Source organism: Oncorhynchus tshawytscha, linkage group LG14 (genome assembly GCF_018296145.1).
Source record: "Oncorhynchus tshawytscha isolate Ot180627B linkage group LG14, Otsh_v2.0, whole genome shotgun sequence".
Taxonomy (NCBI): domain Eukaryota; kingdom Metazoa; phylum Chordata; class Actinopteri; order Salmoniformes; family Salmonidae; genus Oncorhynchus; species Oncorhynchus tshawytscha.
In genome coordinates this window covers 11,541,116-11,562,263 of record NC_056442.1, presented here as the reverse complement: position 1 = coordinate 11,562,263, position 21,148 = coordinate 11,541,116, and the positions used below count along the sequence as shown (strand labels likewise).

The window sequence follows — 21,148 nt, the reverse complement described above, 5'->3', positions numbered from 1 at the left end:
ATATATATATATATATATATATATATATATATATATATACAGTGCCTTGCGAAAGTATTCGGCCCCCTTGAACTTTGCGACCTTTTGCCACATTTCAGGCTTCAAACATAAAGATATAAAACTGTATTTTTTGTGAAGAATCAACAACAAGTGGGACACAATCATGAAGTGGAATGACATTTATTGGATATTTCAAACTTTTTTAACAAATCAAAAACTGAAAAATTGGGCGTGCAAAATTATTCAGCCCCTTTACTTTCAGTGCAGCAAACTCTCTCCAGAAGTTCAGTGAGGATCTCTGAATGATCCAATGTTGACCTAAATGACTAATGATGATAAATACAATCCACCTGTGTGTAATCAAGTCTCCGTATAAATGCACCTGCACTGTGATATTCTCAGAGGTCCGTTAAAAGCGCAGAGAGCATCATGAAGAACAAGGAACACACCAGGCAGGTCCGAGATACTGTTGTGAAGAAGTTTAAAGCCGGATTTGGATACAAAAAGATTTCCCAAGCTTTAAACATCCCAAGGAGCACTGTGCAAGCGATAATATTGAAATGGAAGGAGTATCAGACCACTGCAAATCTACCAAGACCTGGCCGTGCCTCTAAACTTTCAGCTCATACAAGGAGAAGACTGATCAGAGATGCAGCCAAGAGGCCCATGATCACTCTGGATGAACTGCAGAGATCTACAGCTGAGGTGGGAGAATCTGTCCATAGGACAACAATCAGTCCTATATTGCACAAATCTGGCCTTTATGGAAGAGTGGCAAGAAGAAAGCCATTTCTTAAAGAAATCCATAAAAAGTGTTGTTTAAAGTCTGCCACAAGCCACCTGGGAGACACACCAAACATGTGGAAGAAGGTGCTCTGGTCAGATGAAACCAAAATTGAACTTTTTGGCAACAATGCAAAACATTATGTTTGGCGTAAAAGCAACACAGCTCATCACCCTGAACACACCATCCCCACTGTCAAACATGGTGGTGGCAGCATCATGGTTTGGGCCTGCTTTTCTTCAGCAGGGACGGGGTAGATGGTTAAAATTGATGGGAAGATGGATGGAGCCAAATACAGGACCATTCTGGAAGAAAACCTGATGGAGTCTGCAAAAGACCTGAGACTGGGATGGAGATTTGTCTTCCAACAAGACAATGATCCAAAACATAAAGCAAAATCTACAATGGAATGGTTCAAAAATAAACATATCCAGGTGTTAGAATGGCCAAAGTCAAAGTCCAGACCTGAATCCAATCGAGAATCTGTGGAAAGAACTGAAAACTGCTGTTCACAAATGCTCTCCATCCAACCTCACTGAGCTCGAGCTGTTTTGCAAGGAGGAATGGGAAAAAATGTCAGTCTCTCGATGTGCAACACTGATAGAGACATACCCCAAGCGACTTACAGCTGTAATTGCAGCAAAAGGTGGCGCTACAAAGTATTAACTTAAGGGGGCTGAATAATTTTGCACGCCCAATTTTTCAGTTTTTGATTTGTTAAAAAAGTTTGAAATATCCAATAAATGTCGTTCCACTTCATGATTGTGTCCCACTTGTTGTTGATTCTTCACAAAAAAATACAGTTTTATATCTTTGTTTGAAGCCTGAAATGTGGCAAAAGGTCGCAAAGTTCAAGGGGGCCAAATATTTTCGCAAGGCACTGTATATATATATATATATATATTAAGATCATTTTGACTCTTTTTAACTCTACTGAAAAGTCGTAGAGTTGAAACAATGAAGAAGTTGGAGCACTTTTGGCGTTTGACTGTGACTCAATTCTGTAGCGGGGAGGTGTGGTGGAGGCAGAGGCGAATGGGATTTCTCTCTCTCTCTCTCTCTCTCTCTCTCTCTCTGTGTACTTTTCAACTGTAGTGTAGAGCACCAATAACCCGAAGCCACAACAGTAAGTTATCTACGCTGACACAGTGCTTAGAAACAACATTACTTTTAACAGCAGAAACAAGCCAGCGTTCCATGTTATGTTGTCTCTAATGGAATGCGCTTTCACTCACACAAAGAACGGAAAAACAGAAGACTTGTGCGCCGAGACTCTTGGCTCCCGAAGGTTGTACAGAATGTTGTTTGCTCTTAACATCAACCACGAAGAGATCAAATCCCTTTAGCTCAACAAGCCAAAGCATAAAGCAGACACGGGTCTGCCACACCTCCACATGTGGAAGAGGGAGCTGTCATGGAGGTTTAAAGAAGAGGCACGGCCAGTGTGGGAAGAGAGGGAGGAAAGCTCTTATGGACATCCCCTCCAGGGCATGATGCACCCCTCCCTCGGAGTATACAGACCTTAACCTAGATCCTGAGACCCCCCGAGAGGTGTGGAGCACAGTGGAGCTAGCCTGCCTTCTAGACTGCTGCTAATGCAGTAAACAGACACCCCGCGTTCACGGTAAATGCTACATGTCGGCTCAATCGGAAATTACCTTTATATTTCTATAGAGCAATCTGTAATGCTTCAGCGATACAGATGGAATAGAGCCTTGAAATGTATATTTGTCCATTTTGCAATTGCGAATGAAAATGAATGGGAAAAAACGGACCAATTTAGTTATGGAGAAATGTCTTTAAAGTTAACTTTAAAAAAGGTACAGTAATATTTTCATCAGAAACACCGTCTTGGTGACTGAAGAATTCCAGACAGGCACGAACTAGGACGGTCCAGAGCCATGTATTTATTTGTTCTAAATATATGCCTCTTGGATGGTCCATTTCCTGGCTGTGTGGGAGAGGTCAGAAATTATCCGGTGGCCAACTGAAAGCTTGCACTTAGTGTCTAGTGGGCCCACAGGGGGTGGGGTGGGGTGGGGGGTGGTTGCTAAGGGAGTCTGAATTGGTCATCAGTCAACTAGCATCCACCAAGCCAGTTGGACGCCCATTCTCCTGACCTTGTACTAGCTCCCCTGTGTGTAGACTTCAGCAGCACTCAATACTCTGCTAAACTGTAGGGACGGCATTTAAATGTCGTATGTAGAGAGAACAGGTAGTGGTTCCACAGAATGTCCTGAACATAATTAGAAATGTACATTAAGAAAGACCACACAGTTTTAATGGCAGCTTTAATGATGTGTAGAATAGAGCTGAAATAAACTCAAGCATATTGTGCCAAATGTTACTTGCACAGGAGGTTGGTGACACCTTAATTGGGGAGGACGGGCTTGTGGAAATGGCTGGAGTGGAATCAGTGGAATGGTATCAAATACATCAAACACATGGTTTCCATTTGCTCTGTTCCAGACATTGTTTTGACCGTCCTCCCCTCAGCAGCCTCCACTGGTTACTTGGGCCACGTAATGTCCATGTTGCAGTACAGACAATGAACTAATGGCTAGCAGTCAGCATATACAGTGATCTCCAAAAGTATTGGGACAGTGACACAAATATCATACCCCCAAGACATGCTAACCTTTCAACCTTAAAATAACAGGGTAGGTCATCCTTATTCACAATTCATACAGGTCTATCTGTAGTCATGGTGGCATGCACCTTTTTAATGTGGAAGTATTTAGAAACATATTCTATTCATAAAAGTGACTCCAAAATTACACAATACACTATTTACCATTCACAAACTTGCAGAGCCACAAACTGGATGTACTCATTGTGGGTTGTGGGCTATGAACGTGGGACCAAATGGTTAACTTTTTGCTACCTTAATACACAAGTGAATTTGTCCCAATGCCTTTGGTCCCCTAAAATGGGAGGGACTATGTACAAAAAGTGCTGTAATTTCTAAACGTTTCACCCGATATGGACGAGAAGTCTGAACTTTAACCTCGTCGTCATTGTGTCATTTCAAATCCAAAGTGCTGGAGTACAGAGACAAAACAACAAACAATGTGTCACCGTCCCAATACTTTTGGAGCTCACTGTATTAGCAAAATAAATTGTCACCTTTCTTTTTGTTTAAGTGTTTGTTTTTTTAAGCCTTTCGTGAACTAACACTCACACTTGACTCTTTTCCCACTTACTAGCTCTGACTTTGCTGATAACTACTTTATTGAGGAAAACATTTACTTACTATGACTGTGATATGCGGTTGTCCCATCTAGCTATCTTAAGATGAATGCACTAACTGTAAATCGCTCTGGATAAGTGCGTCTACTAAATGTCTAAAATGTAAATGTCACTCTTCATCCTCCTCATCCGATGGGAACAGCCTAATACGATGTGATGCCTCGGGATACAGAGTGACATCACTCAACAACTTCACTTCCTGTGGCATCTTAATGAAGCCATACAAGACATTATCATCATCGGGAAGCAGGAAGCCATCCAACCAGCCCAGGGGCTCTGCAGTATCTGGATGTGTCATCAGCTAATGCAATGTTATTCCTCCCAGCGGGGGGGGGGGGCGGCCCAGCCACCGTCCACTCAATGAGTTAGCACATCCAGGGGGCACCTTCAGCAAACGGAGGCTGTGCCAATAATAACCCTGGCCCGCTCTCCAGCCAGCCAGCAGCCAGCCCAGTGCTTTAAATAGACACAGATCAAATCAAATTGGCAGTTTTTTTTTCTCTGCAAAGGTCAGTGAGTACTTTCTCTGATAGACCTGGAATCCCAATGTACTATAGATGGGTAACCAGCAGGATATAGAGAGAGGACTTCTTGGTAGGAAAGGTGTAGACTCTAAGAGATCTTCTGCTGCTGGGGTTAACTCTTAGCACCTCACCTCTGTGGCCCAGGTGGAGTGACAGTCTGTCATATGTGCTCTCTGTCACAGCTCTGTTCCCTGCAGTTCAGCGAGAGACCAGCGGCAGCACTCTGAGAGCGGTTGGCTTAGCGAGAAGGAGGGTTCCAAATGGGCAAAACAGGGATCCCACAGATCAACCTGACCCAGCATCAGGGAAACCTTGCTTGAGTAGATGCTGTATTTAATGTCCTTGGCTTGACACACAATGGTTGCATCACAAATGAAAGCCTTTTCCCTTTATAGTACCCCATTTGGGACTCAAACCATGGGACCTGACCTCATACTCTCACATAAAGCAATACGAAATAACATTGATTAATGTTACCTATGGGAGCCAACAGGAAAACTAGCCTGAACCTATGTCCAATTGCCCACCATCACAAGTACTGTGCATGTTGTGAACAGTACACTGTTTGTCCATTGGACAATAGGAGACATTCCTTCTGCCTTTGTATAATGCCTCAGTGAGCATATTTTGCAGCACGGTTTAACTTATAACCTTCTCTGGCAGTGTGTTATGGGTGACTCAAAGCAGCGGGCAACCATTAGCTTGTCTTTTGTGTCAATATGCCACAACAGGTTTTGATCAGCTGCTCAGTTGGTGAGCCCCAGTGGATGTGGAGGGAGGCAGTCGGGTACTGGAGGAAACATGAAATATTCATTGTGTGGAACGAACCAGGGTTGGGGGTCAACTCAAATAGAAAGCAATCAATTCAAGAAGTAAACTAAAATTCCAATAAAAAAAGGAGAAAGGAGCATATGTTTTAAATGATTTCTCATTAACTGAAGGCATTTATGTAATTGTTTTTAAAAAAAATGTTTATGATTTTAAAATTTGAATTGACTGATCATTTGAAATTACCACCACATGCTGGTCTGAGATCTTCTCTGTACAGAGATTTTGACATAAGCAATCAACTCTGTGTACTTCCACTCAGGATGCAATCATTTGTAAATTTAGCGAATTGAAATCTTTTTTTTCTTTATCATTTATCCAGATTCAATCTGGTGAGACCCTTTGTACAGACAGGATATCCTGAAACAGCCATCAGCCTCTCTATACACATTGTATTTGCTCCTGCATCTCTTCACGGTCTATGATCATATGTCAAAAGACCCCAACCACCCAAGCCATAGACTATTTATTTTCTCTGCTACCGCACTGCAAGAGGTACCAGTACATAATGTCTGACACCAACAGGCTCTTAAACAGCTCCTATCCCCAAGCAATACGACTGATAAATAGCTAACAAAATAGCTACAAGGACCGAGTTTACCTTGTATCTTGATTGACCTTTTATTTCAGTCTCTATGCACACTCACAAGGGCCTACACACTCACAGACACTGTCACTCCAACACAAACACAAACATTCAAACATTCACTCCATCATCTGCTCATTCACACGTAATGTGCACACACATTTATACTGACTCGAAACACCCGTACACCCACTCACATGCAAGCTGCTGCTACTCTGGTTATCTTATATCCTGTTGAGCAGTCGCCTTATCCCTACACATACCTCCACCACTCCACTGTTCCTGCATGTAAATGTGTCACTGGAACTGACTTTTTAAATATTTATTGTATATAGTATGTTCACTTTCTTACTTTATTGTGTATTATATATTTATTCATCTTATTTCTTGTGTGTTTTTTTTTCCTATCAATACATTGTTATTGATTATTGCATGGTTGGGTTTTGAGTTTTGCAAGAAAGGACTTTCACTGTACGTGTGCATGTGACATTAACACTTGAAATTTGAAACCTGTAAATATTCATTTCTCTGAGACTATTTGCTGTCAAAGAGCAAGATGTGCAAGATTTGATGCCCTGAAAGATGAGATGAGTGGAAGATGAGTTGATGATATGGAGAGTTTGTTAATCCCAGCCCTGCTCTGTTGTTTTGCCTCGTAATGGAACTGACCCAGACATGTTTCTCTGTAATGCTTTCTGATTGGTAGACCGCCAAAACTAAACGTAAACAAAGGGAGAAAAGAGGAAGAGAATACCCCCCACTCATAATATTTTGATGGGGCTTCTCGATGTTAACAATTCAGTGAGCTGAGGCTCACTAGTTTTGTCCTGGAGCTGAAGACAGTGCACAGGAGAAGCACTGTGTCCTCTGATGTAAGGCCCCCAACCGTGTGTGTGTGTGTGTGTGTGTGTGTGTGTGTGTGTGTGTGTGTGTGTGTGTGTGTGTGTGTGTGTGTGTGTGTGTGTGTGTGTGTGTGTGTGTGTGTGTGTGTGTGTGTGTGTGTATGTGTGTGTGTGTGTGTGTGTTTGCGTGCGTGCGTGCGTGCGTGCGTGCGTGTGTGTGCGTATGTGTGTTCCATCTGCTATATGCCAAGAGGAGAGCTCAGAGATCTTCAAGGTCATGTTCACTACACAAAATGGAGTTGGGTTTTGATAACTGGTGGTGAGATTTGCTAGCAACAACATTGAGTCACCATCCATCGATTCTTGTAAAAATGTCAATTTACCTGTAGCTATGTTTGTCCTGTACAACTGTACAACTGCGGTCCTTCCATGGGGTGCTGAAATTCATCCTTTTAATAAAAACGTTTATCAAATACAAACACAGACTTTTTCTTCATTTGTGTTCCTCGCACTACGTAGTCAGATTCAATTGGCACATGAACATTCACGCTTAGTTGAGCAACACAAATGAGGAAAACGTTAGTGGTTGTTTCCAAGTAAAAGTTTTTTATTAAAAGTATGAATTTCAGCACCCCGTAGGAGGACCGCAGTTGTACAGTCACAGGAGGTTGGTGGCACTTTAATTGGGGAGGACTGGCTTGTAATAATGGCCGGTGCGGGATGAGTGGAATGGTATCAAACACATGGTTTTCACGTGTTTTATGCCATCATTCCATTTACTCCATTCTGACCATGATTGTGAGCCATCCTCCCCACAGCAGCTGGTACAGGTAGGCGTTTTCAGAATTGACATTTTTACAAGAATCGACTGATGGTGACCCAATGTTGTTGCCAGCAAATCCCGCGACCTGGTATCAAAACTCAACTCCGCCTCGATATAAGAGAACTGAGTTGAGCGTTCCTCAGCTACAGCATACAGGTACATGTCTACACTATACATTCAGTGCTAGTGACTGTAAGTACTCATTCAAACGAGGCTGTGCATACAGACATCAATACTGTCTATGCCTTGCCCTTGCTATTTACCAAAGACACCTTCAACAGACAGAGGACAGAGAGGAGGTAAAGAGGAGAGGAGGAGGTAGAGGAGGAGGAGGAGAGCAGAGAGAGACCTGTTGCCTTGATGAGATGGGAAGTGACAGCAGAGTGCCTCATAAGACTGGCACTGGGAGCCAATTGTAGGTTTAAAAAATATCCGCTGCCTACAGATATAGGATCTTAAAGGACAATTCCACCCAAAAACTTTATTTTGGTATTTGTTTCATTCGTCCATTGTTGACATACTGTAGTCCCAAAATGTGTTGCTTGTCAGCAATCAAGATTTCAAGAAATGTAACTTTCAAAATACAGAAATCATCCCCTGATGATGCATTTTGCATCATGTGATCTGAAACGCGGCATACTTTTTGTGAGGAGAAATCAAGTCTGAAATTACAAACTTCAAAAGCCTTTTCAAACCTCAAATACACTACAAGTTTGACATTTTCTGCATTGCATCAAGGTTCCCCTGCAACCGGGTGATCAAATTAAGATCCTATATCTATACCTGGCTGTCCAGTCTTCCTCCCATATCCTGCACACACACCACACACAAAAACATTTGTGCATACACACACACACACACACACACACACACACTTAACGTATGCACATACACACACCATTTACTGAAAATTCCAGAAAATTGTTACAGACACTATACAAACACACACACAAACATACATACACAGACATGCACACACACACATGCACACACACACTGCACACACACCCTTCTACCTTCTCTCCCCCGGAGGTGTTTTCTTTATCGACCGTGGTTCTGTCTGGAGATGTTCTCTGTCTCACCTCAGTTCACTCAGCTGTGTAATGTGTACCGTCACTTTAATAGCCCGCCTGGCAACCTCCTTTCTCTGTAACCCCAGCTCCAGCCCCATGACAATGACCTAACTTACCTAGCTACCAACCAAAAGGATGGTTTGGTTGGTTCTGTGCTCTACGCTGACCACCAAGCTCACAGCCCTGGGTTTGAACTCCTCCATATGCAACTAGGTCCTGGACTTCCTGGCGAATTGGGCCGCAAGTGTGCGTCCTCAGTCCTCTCCTGTACTCCCCCGTGTACCCACGACTGCGTGGCCTCACACAGTTCCAACTCCATCATCAAGTTCGCTGATTGCGCGACAGTAGTAGGTCTGATCACCAACAGCGACGAGGCCGCCTACAGGGAGGAACTGAGGGCACTTTGATGGCGTGGTGCCAGGTAAACAACCTCTCCCTCAATGTCAGCAAAACAAAAGAGCTGATTGTGGACTTTAGGTTGAACCAGGCTGGGCATTGTTAGAGATGTCTGCCCTATGTGCACTCAAGAGACCACAGGAAAACGTATTTAGTCAGAGGATAGTTTGTTTAATAAGAATTGCAACCCGGAGTGTACACTTACAGCAATTAACAAGCAAGACACTCAGTTCTCACAATGGTGTTTTCCCTTTTTATCCCCAACTGAGGTTCACCCCACCCAGGGTGATGTCCTATAACTGTAATACCATATAAGCTCATAATTAATAGTTGCTAATACAAAGATGTCTCTGCTAGGCGGAGTTCAGCTTACTGTTATTTGCAGTTAGTTTCCCAATCCTTCTTCCTCCTGTTACTATCATGTGCTAGCAGAAGTAAGAATGGAGCATAGTATCAACAGGAACTGAAAGTATAGTTTCGACAAACAGGCATATGACTTTTGTACAGTTGACCTCTTCATGCACTTACAAAGTGTCTGCCGCTGATTCTTCATCTCAAGCGAAAGCAAAACATGAATCATTGTACTTTTGTAATTACAGGTGTTCCTGTAATGTGCAGATATTATCAAATTCCTTTCAGCATGTCCCCATCCTCATCAACGGGGCCACCATAGAGACGGTCAAAAACGTCAAGTTCCTCGGCGTACACGTCTCAGAGGAGCTGAAATGGTCAAAGCACACCTACACCCCGTGGTGAAGGCACGACAGCGACTCTTTAACTTCAGGATGCTGAAGAAATGTGTCCTGTCCCCGAGGGCCCTCGCAGTGTTCTACAGGACCACCATGAAGAGAAAACTGTCGGGCTGCATCATAGCCTGGTACAGCAACTCCACCTCTGTCGGACCGCAAGGCGCTTGGGTGCACACAGCCTGCCCTCCAGGACACCTACAACACCAGGTATCGCAGGAAGGCCAGAAAGATCATCAGGGACCCCAGCCACCCCAGCCATGGCCTGTTCTCCCCATTTCCATCACTCATTACAGGAGCATCGTGTAAGACTGGCCAATAGCTTCTACCCCCGGACCATCAAGCTACTGAATAGCAACCACTAGTCAGCTAACCCCGGCTGCTCCCCATATAGACATCCCCCTCAAGAATTCCACTGTACCCTGTAACTATATCTGCAACCCTGTACATGTGACTATTAAACGTTCTAATCTAATAAAGGACAACAAAAAAAAAAAGTAATAAGAGAAAAATGAAAGAATGGACATGAAGCAGGTTTTAGCCTTGATGACAGTCAGTCCCTTCTCTCCACCTCTCTCCCTTCTCTCCCTCTTTCTAACTGTCCTCCCATCTCTCCCTCCCTCAACTTTCCCTCTCTGTCCCCTCTACCTTCTCCCCTATTCCTCTCTACCTCTCTGTCCCCTCTACCTTCTCCCCTACTCCTCTCTCCCTCTCTGTCCCCTCTACCTTCTCCCCTACTCCTCTCTCCCTCTCTGTCCGCTCTACCTTCTCCCCTACTCCTCTCTCCCTCTCTGTCCCCTCTACCTTCTCCCCTACTCCTCTCTCCCTCTCTGTCCCCTCTACCTTCTCCCCTACTCCTCTCTCCCTCTCTCTGTCCGCTCTACCTTCTCCCCTACTCCTCTCTCCCTCTCTGTCCGCTCTACCTTCTCCCCTATTCATATCTCCCTCTCTGTCCCCTCTACCTTCTCCCCTACTCCTCTCTCCCTCTCTGTCCGCTCTACTTTCTCCCCTATTCATCTCTCCCTCTCTGTCCCCTCTACCTTCTCCCCTATTCATCTCTCCCTCTCTGTCCCCTCTACCTTCTCCCCTACTCATCTCTCCCGCTCTGTCTTCTCTCTGCCTCTCAACCCAGAAGGAACACTGAGCCAGTCTCTCCAATCAGCCTCTGACGCACGGATGCAGCCTGTTCGTCAGCAGAACGACACATCCAAATATTTATGTATGAATTACCCCATCACCACAGTGACCTTTCTCCAAAAATGTCCTCCTGGTAGTTTTCCCACCTCAGTTCCTTCTCTTCCATCTCGGCCCATTTCTGTGTGTCATCTTGCTCTGAATTGTCAGGTTCACTGACCATCTGGGTTAGCCAAGGGGAAGTGAATCTCTCTTGGTTTTATCAAAGGCTTTCTGAGAGGGAGCAAATGTTCCTTGGTCCTCTGTTGTTCTGATATGGTTGTTATTCTGATCTTATCTACTTCTGATTTATTTTGTGTAATTCCCTCCAAGGACAGCGTAGATAAAAACTTAAAGATTAAGACTTATGTAAGGTAACGTTAAAACCCTGTTTGTGTGTGTGTGTGTGTGTGTGTGTGCGTGCGTGCGTGCGTGCGTGCGTGTGTGTGTGTGTGTGTGCGTGCGTACCTTGCACAATCAAGGCAAGTGCTAGGACGTCCTGCCAAAACCACGTGAAATAGTCACATTGTGTGACCATAATCCACCTAATACCATAGTCCCATATTAAATCATGTTTGCACAAACAATTTACTCCTGAGTTGACCTAACGCTACATTAGTTTCACAGGTTTGAGGAAATCCTCTCCAAAAAAAGCATTACTCAGAAGCTGAATGCATGAACCAGTGGGATCTGTTGCATAACTTTGCCAAATACCACACAAGAGGTCTCCACACAATCGTATACTGTGTAATAATAATATACGCCATAGCAACCCACTGTCATGCATGCGCGCATCTTTTGTGTTGGGTGGCCACAGCAGGAATCAAACCCACAACTTTGGTGTTTTGCAAGCACCATGCTCTACCGACTGAGCCGCACAGGGCAAGAAAACTGCGGTCCATATTATTCAACATGTCTCTATGTAACATGTTGTAGTATTCACATAATAGAATAAGGAGGAGTCGAAAACAAACTCCTGTGGGTCTTTCTGACCCACATTCAACAATAAATGACTGGAAAATAGAATAGAGGATTGTGTGTGTGTGTGTATCTCTGTAGCTCTCTGTATGTATGTTGTGCGTTATGCGAGCGTGACTGAGCATGTGTTTGTGGGTCGGTTGGGCCTGCGTGTTCGGTGTGTCACTCAAACAGCGGATATAATTTGTTGGGCCACAACAACACGTACGCTGCGCAGCTGAAGCAGGTCTCCAGTCATGCGTGGCTTGCTGCCTGCCTTAGTGTCTCTTTACCGCTTGGCTGGCTAGCCGCCCGGTGCCACGGGGCGTTATTTACCACCACAACTAACCTAACCGTTCATATCCATACAAACGGACATGTCCTATCTATGCCGCCTTAGCTGATATTCCTTGAGCTTTCTCTGTCAAATTTCTTTTGTAGGATTTGAGGCACGGGAGAGGCAGTACACTGCCACAAATAAGGCTGCTTGGCATTTCTAGCTGTATCTGAATCTTCCATAGCCTGTAGCCTATATCACCGTTTCTTCTAACGGAAGGCTGTACTGTATTTGAGGGACATGTTTTCTACTAACTCTTCATAGGGACGAGTCATGGCAGTCCCAGTCCCAGTGCCACATCTGTGGATCCCTGGCCCACTCCTCTTGTTGTGGCTGGATATTGACCGACATGAGTCGCATACAATCTGAACTGGCTACGTTAATTCCCTCCTTCCTTCCTTCCACACACACGCACATGCACACGCACGCGCGCACACACACACACACACACACACACACACACACCATCTTCTTCGCTGTCTGTCTGTGTGAGGTGCTACATTTGATCTGTCGGTTAGTGTGAACGTTCAGTCTGGCCATCCTGCTGCTCCCAATCTGTTCCTACAGCTAAGAATAATAACATTGAATTAAGTTACGTTACACTGCTGCAAATGTTACCAAGTTTGTTGGACAGCCTGGACAGCTTAGACAGCTTGGCTTGCTGTGCAAAGTGGCTGTTTTCACAGCTCTTTCTCGCACACATTCCCATAAACTCTGATGACCCCACACATATTTAAAATTAAACTGCTCAAATTGACCATAAGCTTCTGTCTGTTGAGTGAAAGTGCACAGGGTCATTGGTAGGTTCAGTTAGTTGTTTTAAAAATGCATTGTGACCTTTAACCTATTGTTTTTTGTTTATACCTCTGTGGTCCTCCTTTCGGTCATAAAGCTCTGTATCATTCTTGTCAAACATTATAAGGCAAATGTGTAATGAGTCCCACTATCTCTCTCTCACTCTCTCTCTCTTTCTATCTCTGCATCCTTCTCTCTCTCTCACTCTCTCTCTCTCTCTCTCTCTCTTTCTCTCTCTCTCTCTCTGGTCTCATTTTCAGGCTAATGCATGCTGGTGGAAACAGGTCTGATGGATCTGTGTGTCACACCATTATCCCCAGTGTATTATACCTGTGTTCTCTGTTTGTCTGTTGCCAGTTAGTTTTGTTTCGTTAAGCCTACTAGCGTTTTTTTCCATGCTCCTGTCTTTCTCTAGTTCCTGTTTAATAGCTTTCCCGGTTTTTGCCTGCCCCGACCCTGAGCCTGCCTACTGTTCTGTAGCTTGTCACACCACATTGGATCACTGACCTCTGCCTGCCCTGACCCTGACCCTGAGCCTGCCTGCTGTTCTGTACCTTACAGACTTTGCTCTGGACTACTGACCTCTGCCTGCCCTTGACCTGTCGTTTGCCTGCCCCCCTGTTCCTGTAATAAAATTGTGTTACTTCAAAACTGTCTGCATCTGGGTCTTCTCCTGAGCCTCGGTATGTGAGGGTCATTGACAGGACTAGAGGTCCTCAGACAGTCATTCTAATGTGGTTCAATGTGCTGATAAAATGTGACCCAAACTGGTAACCCAAACATTGTTTGAGTCCAAAATGGCACCCTATTCCCTTTATAGAGCACTACTTTTGTTTGGGGACCATAGGGCTCTGGTCAGAATTAATGCTCTATATAGGGAATAGGGTGCCATTGCGCTGGGATACAATGAGGATAGGAAACTATCTGAATACCACATGACACTCTTCAATTGACATGATCAACATGACAGCAAAAAAATGCATTAGCAGTCGCTACATGCAGTACCAAATTCAAAGGTAGAAGGTAAAATAGAATGGTGTGTATTGATTGTAAACGAGTGAATGATACCCTCTGCTGGTCAAAAACGGAAGCACAGGAGGAGTCATTACGTCACAACCACCACAACCCATTTAGGCCCTGTTTGTTTGGGCTGCATGATGGTTCTAATAAAGATTTGATTCAGGCATCCATGTAGATGTAATGTATATTTTTTTTACACACATTCATCCACCATTGTCTTTAATCCTTAGATGGCTGTGGAATGGGTAGAATTGGAAATAACTGGGTCTAATGTTGGTAACTGGGTCTAATATTGATTTCATTCACTCATTATTTCTGCTGCCACTGATAACGTCCATTGTCCCTACAGCTCTGGCAGCACGGTGTGTAGAGGTGTATCCTACTACAGAACCGTGATATAGTATGTTCAGAGAGGTCATCCCAGCACCAGTGTGCTTCCATGGGACGTCCTCTCAATCCAACTGCTCCAGCTGTCATGTCTTTAATCAATCATGTGTCCCACAGCTAGGCTGGAGCAGGTGACAGGTGTCTCCATGACAACCCCTGATTCTATCACACCACAGTGACAGATGGGACTCTGGGAGACAGGGACAGATCAAGAGCAATGTGGAGCATGGGGACGTCACCATCACTGTGTCTGTGCAATCCAGGGCAGGGATTCGAAATTCATCACTGGTATTCTTACAGTAATTCACAAATCTTCTGATGCTACTGGCTACTTATAGAGATATTTACATGGACTTAAGCCACTGTGAGGTTGTCTTTTATAGCTGTAGTCTTGTGGCTCTGACCAGAGACCATCCTTTGTTTATAGGACTTGTAAGGGGGAGGCTTACCGATGCACTCCTTCCAGTACCAGCCCCCTCTCTGTTCTTACATATGTGGACAACAGATAAAAACAATGGATGTCACTGGATATCAAATACTGTTTCAATGGACAAGCAGGAAAAGGTGTGTGTTGCTACCTTTACACTGCCTGTTGTTTTCCTCCACAAACATGACAGTATGTGTTTGACTTTTGGCTCTCTCTATTGAAGTCATTCAAAACATCTTGATGGCGAAAATTAAGTCCATCTACAAACGGAAAAGCCATAGGGGAAATTAAAGTAATGTGATGTTGTTTCAGTAAGATTGATAGTAAAATAATATTGGAAAAGTAAAGATATCCAAACACGATTAGGGTAGTACATTAGTAAAAAAGTATATATTTTAAGGACTGTTACAATAATGTTTATCAATTGCACACGCTTACTTTTCTTTAGGCATGTAACTAAATATGATCTAGAATCTGTCCAGTCAGTCTTCTATAACTATAGTGAACAAAAATGTTTCATGAGCTGAAATAAAAGATCCCAGAAATGTTCCATATGCACAAAAAGCGTATTCCTTTCAAATGGGGCAGCAGGTAGCCTAGTGGTTAGAGAGTTGGGCCAGTAACCAAAAGGTTGCTAGATCAAATCCAAATCCTGTTGCCAAAGAATTTAATGTTAAATTCTCTATCATATGCCGCTTCCCACATTGTTTTAGAGAATTTTGCAGTAAGTCGGACCGGCCTCACAACTGCAGACCACGTGTCACCACACCAGCCCAGGACCTCCACATCTGGCTTCTTCATCTGCAGGATGGTCTGAGACCAGCCACGCGGACAGCTGATGAAACTGTGGGTTTGCACAACCAAATCATTTCTGCACAAACTGTCAGAAACCGTCTAAAGGGAAGCTAATCTGTGTGCTCAACGTCCTTGCCAGAGTATTGACCTGACTGTAGTTCGGTGTCGTAACCGACTTCAATGGGCAAATGCTCTACCTCGATGGATGAATCCCGATTTCAACAGTATCGGGCAGTGTGTAGTTTAGGCGAGCGGTTTGCTGATGTCAACATTGTGAACAGAGTGCCCCATGGTGGCGGTGGCGTATGGTATAGGCATGCATAAACTATGGAAAACGAACACAATTGCATTTTCTCTATGGCAATTTTAATGCCATGATGAGATCCTGAGGCCCATTGTCGTGCCATTCATTCGCCTCCCTCACCTTACGTTTCAGCATGATAATGCACGGCCCATGTCGCAAGGATCTGTACACAATTCCTGGAAGCGGAAAATGTCACAGTTCTTCCATAGACTGCATACTCACCAGACATGTCACCAACTGCGCATGTTTGGGATGCTCTGGATTGACGTGTATGACAGCGTCTTCCAGTTCCCACCACTATCCAGAAACTTTGCACAGCCATTGAAGAAGAATGCAACAACATTCCGACAGGCCACAATCAACAGCCTGATCAACTCTATGTGAAGGAGATGTGTCGCACTGCATGAGGCAAACGGTGGTCACACTTGAAACAGACTCGTTTTCTGATCTAAACCCCTACCTTTTTTAAAAAGGTATTTGTAACCATCAGATGCATATCTTTGTTCCCAGTCAAGTGAAATTTATAGATTAGGGCCTAATGATTTTATTTCAATTGACTGATATCCTTAGATGAACTGTAACTCAGAAATTGTTGCATAATATCTGTTATATTGAAATATCAATACTTTGTTTCCAGTCACAGAGATAGAATTGTCCAGGTCAGGCCTTGCTGGAAAGTAAACCAGGGGCCAGAAGGAAATTCAAACCACTAAACAACTCTGTCTTAACTTCTCTTTCATAGCAGACACCTTATCTAAAGCAGGGTTTACCAAACTTGGTCCTGGGGCCCCCTCTGGGTGCACGTTTTGGTTTTTCCCCTAGAACTACTCAACTGATTCAAATAATCAAAGCTTGATGAGTTGGTTATTTGAATAAGCTGTGTAGTACAGGGGACCCTGAACTAAAGCAACGTACATTTCAGTGAATGCATACCTTTTTTTGTAAGCTGTGTGGGTATTAGATCAGCCTTTCTTAAAGTATGAGTAATGGGTCGCAGCCCTGTTAATGGTGGGTCGCGAGGTGTCAGAGTACATTTACAATTATTTCATTAATTACTGGAATTGATTTTGGCCAAGTGCAACTGCACTCTCTGTCCGGTACGCTCTCTACTTTGCAGCGGTGTTTCTGCTCAGTTTGGCAGCTGCGTGAGAGGAAGATGTCCAGTGTGCTTCGCGGTTTAATTAACATGTCTTTTTTCGACAGTTTTCTTGAACATCACTTCGCGACACACACGCTGCAGTGCTGTTGTTCAGCAGCAGATGACGCGCTGTCAGCCACTGGCTTGTAATTCCCACTCGCCATCACTCACCGCTGTCATTGAATGGACTCAAGCTAGCCACAAGTTCTATTGTCATTAAACGCAAATACAGCGATGAGTTTCTCTCTCTCGGTTTCATACAAACTTTGAGAAATAACGAGGAGCGCCCACAATGTGTTTTGTGCAGGGAAGTGCTTAGTAATGAGTCTCTCAAAACGAACAAATTAAAACGACAGGTCCTGACCAAACATCCACAGCTTGACGGTAAACACAGGGAGTTATCATAGAACAGGGCAGAATACTTCAGGAAGCAGTGCTTTAACAGTGGAAAAGCAAGTCAGCTAGCAAGGTATTGTTGTAATTGTATAACATGTGATGATAAGCAGAAATAAGGGAGTACTACTCTCGTAGTAGTCGATGTGAGTTTCTCTTCAAACAACCCCCTGGCCTTTTACACAGCTAATAGCTAACATTAGCCAAAGCAAGCTATCTAGCTAACGTGACTGAGTGCAACCCTAGTAACAGTACATATGAAGATGAGGGGGAAAACTGTTGCTGTTCAAATACAAGCAATCGTTTTTATTCTGAACTGGAATACACTGATAGACGCAATATGTTTTTTGAGGCTGAGAAACTGACTGAGAAAGCAGTAGATGTTCTGATCCTGTTTGGCACCACATACCTGTGCGAGTCAGGGTTCTCAACTGTCAAAAACTGAGCCCAGAATAGACCTGCTTGTTGAAAACGTCAACCAGTCACACACCTATCATTAGGACTGTGCGTGTGTGTTTTATGGTCTACATCTGTGTGATGTGGTCGATCAGTTTATTCCAGTGATTTATTGTATTTTAACAGCAACAGGGTCCAACCTAGACACATGTAAGAGTATTTTAATGGGGAACATTAACATGAGTAGCTGTGTATATGGGGTATTTCATTTAATTGTTCTTTGTCTATGTTGCATTTGTTATTGTGCATAAGGGCAATGAAATGTACCTATATTTACATAGAGTTGCATGTTTTTGTAAGCTTGGGTCCCAGGAAACCACAGAATTTCTCATTTGGGTCCCAGGCTGAAAAAGTTTAACCTGTATTAGATACACCCAAGAATTGAACCCACAGCATTGTGGATGCTAGCGCTATTGCGCTTGCCAACTGAGCTACACAAGCATCCACCATCAGGTAGCAATTTCTGCCTTTCACATGGTGATCGGGAAAAGGCTTATGTGGGTAAGCTGAGATGTCAGATTAATGTAGGTGGATGGATTGATTGAAGGATAGATAATGAAACTAAGTTAGGGATTTGGTTGGAATTACTATAATCTTTCTCGCTGCAGTTCAACAGGTTCAGCAGATAAATATCTGATTCATCAACTAGGCTACATAAATGGAAGATCATCTTACTCCCCTCCACCCCTGTAGACACCTGCTGTCCTTAAATCACGTAACCCACACGCTCATGCTTCAAAGAGGGAAGTGTCGCCTTATTCTCAGATGTTGCCCCAGTTTACAAGCAATCTCTTTAAAATCCCTCTCCAGCCCCCTCCTCATCATAGATGTGAAGGTAAGGCATTCATGTTTTCTCTTTATTTTATTATGGCCAAATTGCCATATTTGGTCAAAATGGATGCTTTGTTGTAGATCGTTGTGTCAGGGATACTTGTATAATGGTAGCTTAATTCATGAACGTTTTAGGGCTATATTGCTCAACTCCATTACGCTATCTAGAATCCAGTTCCAAAATTACGACACAACAACATGCAAATAGACTGTTGTTGCTGGTGTACTTAAAGTTGTTGTATTTTCTCTGTCTCATTTTTACAGGTGTAATAAGGGGCCAAAATGCAGTACTTCTTTTGTCTCCTACTGGTGATGAAGGTTCACTCCAAGTCTCACGGCACCCCGTGCGAAAAAGGCTGCGACTGTCATGAGGAACTGAAACTCTCCGCTTTGCACTTAACGCCCTCTTTACCCAACCACATCCCTCCTTACACGCAACACCCGGACGTATCTATGAATCTCCTAACCTTTATTCCCGAAGAGTTCCTTCCAAATGGAACGCAAACTGAAGAGTTCTGCTTATAAAGGACAACAACATCATCGCTGTGGCTGACGGGGCCTTCACCCAGCTAGAGTTCCTTCAGCAGTTGGACCTGGGTTGTAACAGGTAGTGGAGAGTTTCTTCCTGGCCACCGTGCTCTTGTTTCTGTTTTGCTCTTTGAGGTCTTGGTCCGGGTTATTGTAAACCACTTTGTGGCAACTGTTCATGTCAAAAGGGCTTTATCAATTCAATTTGATTTATGGATAGATTGATTGATTGATGTATTGATTGATTAAACAGGATCTCGTCCCTGAGCGAGAGCTTCTCCCTGGGCCTGAACGCTCTTGAGAGAGCTGCAGCTGAGCCACAACCACCTGCACACCCTGCACAGCAAGAGCTTCATGCACCTGGATGGCCTACAAAGGCTCAACCTTACTGGCAACGCCATCCATAACATCCAGGTGAGGTTGTTTTTACTTTTGTTGAACAACATCAAATAAGGTGACACAGGACTTATGCAATTCTATTCTGTTCTATTTTACTATATTATATTGTGTTTTATTTTATTCTGTTCTATTGTGTTTTATTTGGTTTTATTCTATTCTATTGTGTTCTGTTCTATTCCATCCAGGTGAGGTCCTTTGGCTCCTTGTCCACCTTGCGGCAGCTCCACCTGGAGGACAACCATCTCGTCTCCCTAAACAATGGGGTGTTCTGCATGCTGAAGTCCCTGGAGGTCCTCAACCTGCAAGGGAACCAGATCAACAAGACCCAAGAGGGTGTCTTCACCGCCATGATCTCCCTGGCCCTGCTCAACCTGGCCCACAACCAGATGAGCACCATCTACTTCAAGACCTTCCTAAGCATCCACATGTATAGTAGTATAGTACCCATATCCTGTTGGAAGTAAACCCCTGGAACTGCAGTCGTGACCTACAGAAAGTGTTCCATAAGCTTAGAAGTGTTCAAAGGCTGTTCTTGGATGATTACTACAATCTTAGCTGTAATGCTCCGACAGAACTAGCGAACTACAGGTTGATGGATGTGGATACGGAGCTGTGTATCGCCGAGATGGTTATTGTGCTGATTATCACCATCACAGTGGTGATAACAATGTTGGAGGCCATGGTCATGGCGGAGAGGAAGAGAAAGAAAAAGAAGAGGGGAAGGCATTGGACAGAGCAGGGCAACTTGTTTGACTCAGATCACAAGGGATTGACTTCTTCTCGGCAACACAATCCTTTTTTGTACACTTGTACAGTAACATGAAGAAAATATCTCTCAGAGACCATTAGAAACATTGCCATATTTTAAAGTACATTTAGTAGGCTATTATACAATTTCACCAATTATTGTACACATGTATTCATCAATTACTCAATATGTACACTTTCAGCATTTGTAGTATTTTATTAGATACTTTGATATACAATATTGTAATGAAACAGGCAGGGAGCAGGCCTCGAACCCTCGACCTTCTAGCCCGAAGGCCAGCGCGCTATCGACTGTGCCGCAAAATCATGCTCAAGCGGCAGAGTCGAATGATCCGCGTTTATAAACCCTGCGTTGTTGCAATATGAACAATACTACAGGTGTGGAAAATATTAAATTAAACGAAATTGAAAGGTGCACAAGCTGCATTCTATTCTATATATTTTCTTTATTATGTAGGAAATATAGATTTTATAGATGTTATAGATTTTAGAAACAATAACAATTGCACATATTGCCTTTACAGTTCGTTATAAATATGCTTTAAAGCATTTACAGTAGTTGGTGAATGGTGAAGGGCAGCGGGACAAT

General features: G+C 43.7%; 1 pseudogene; it reads left to right on the top strand.

Moving 5' to 3' along the window:
• The first annotated feature begins 9,830 nt into the window (after positions 1-9,830).
• Positions 9,831-21,029, top strand: LOC112267726 (annotated as a pseudogene).
• Positions 21,030-21,148: the final 119 nt, after the last annotated feature.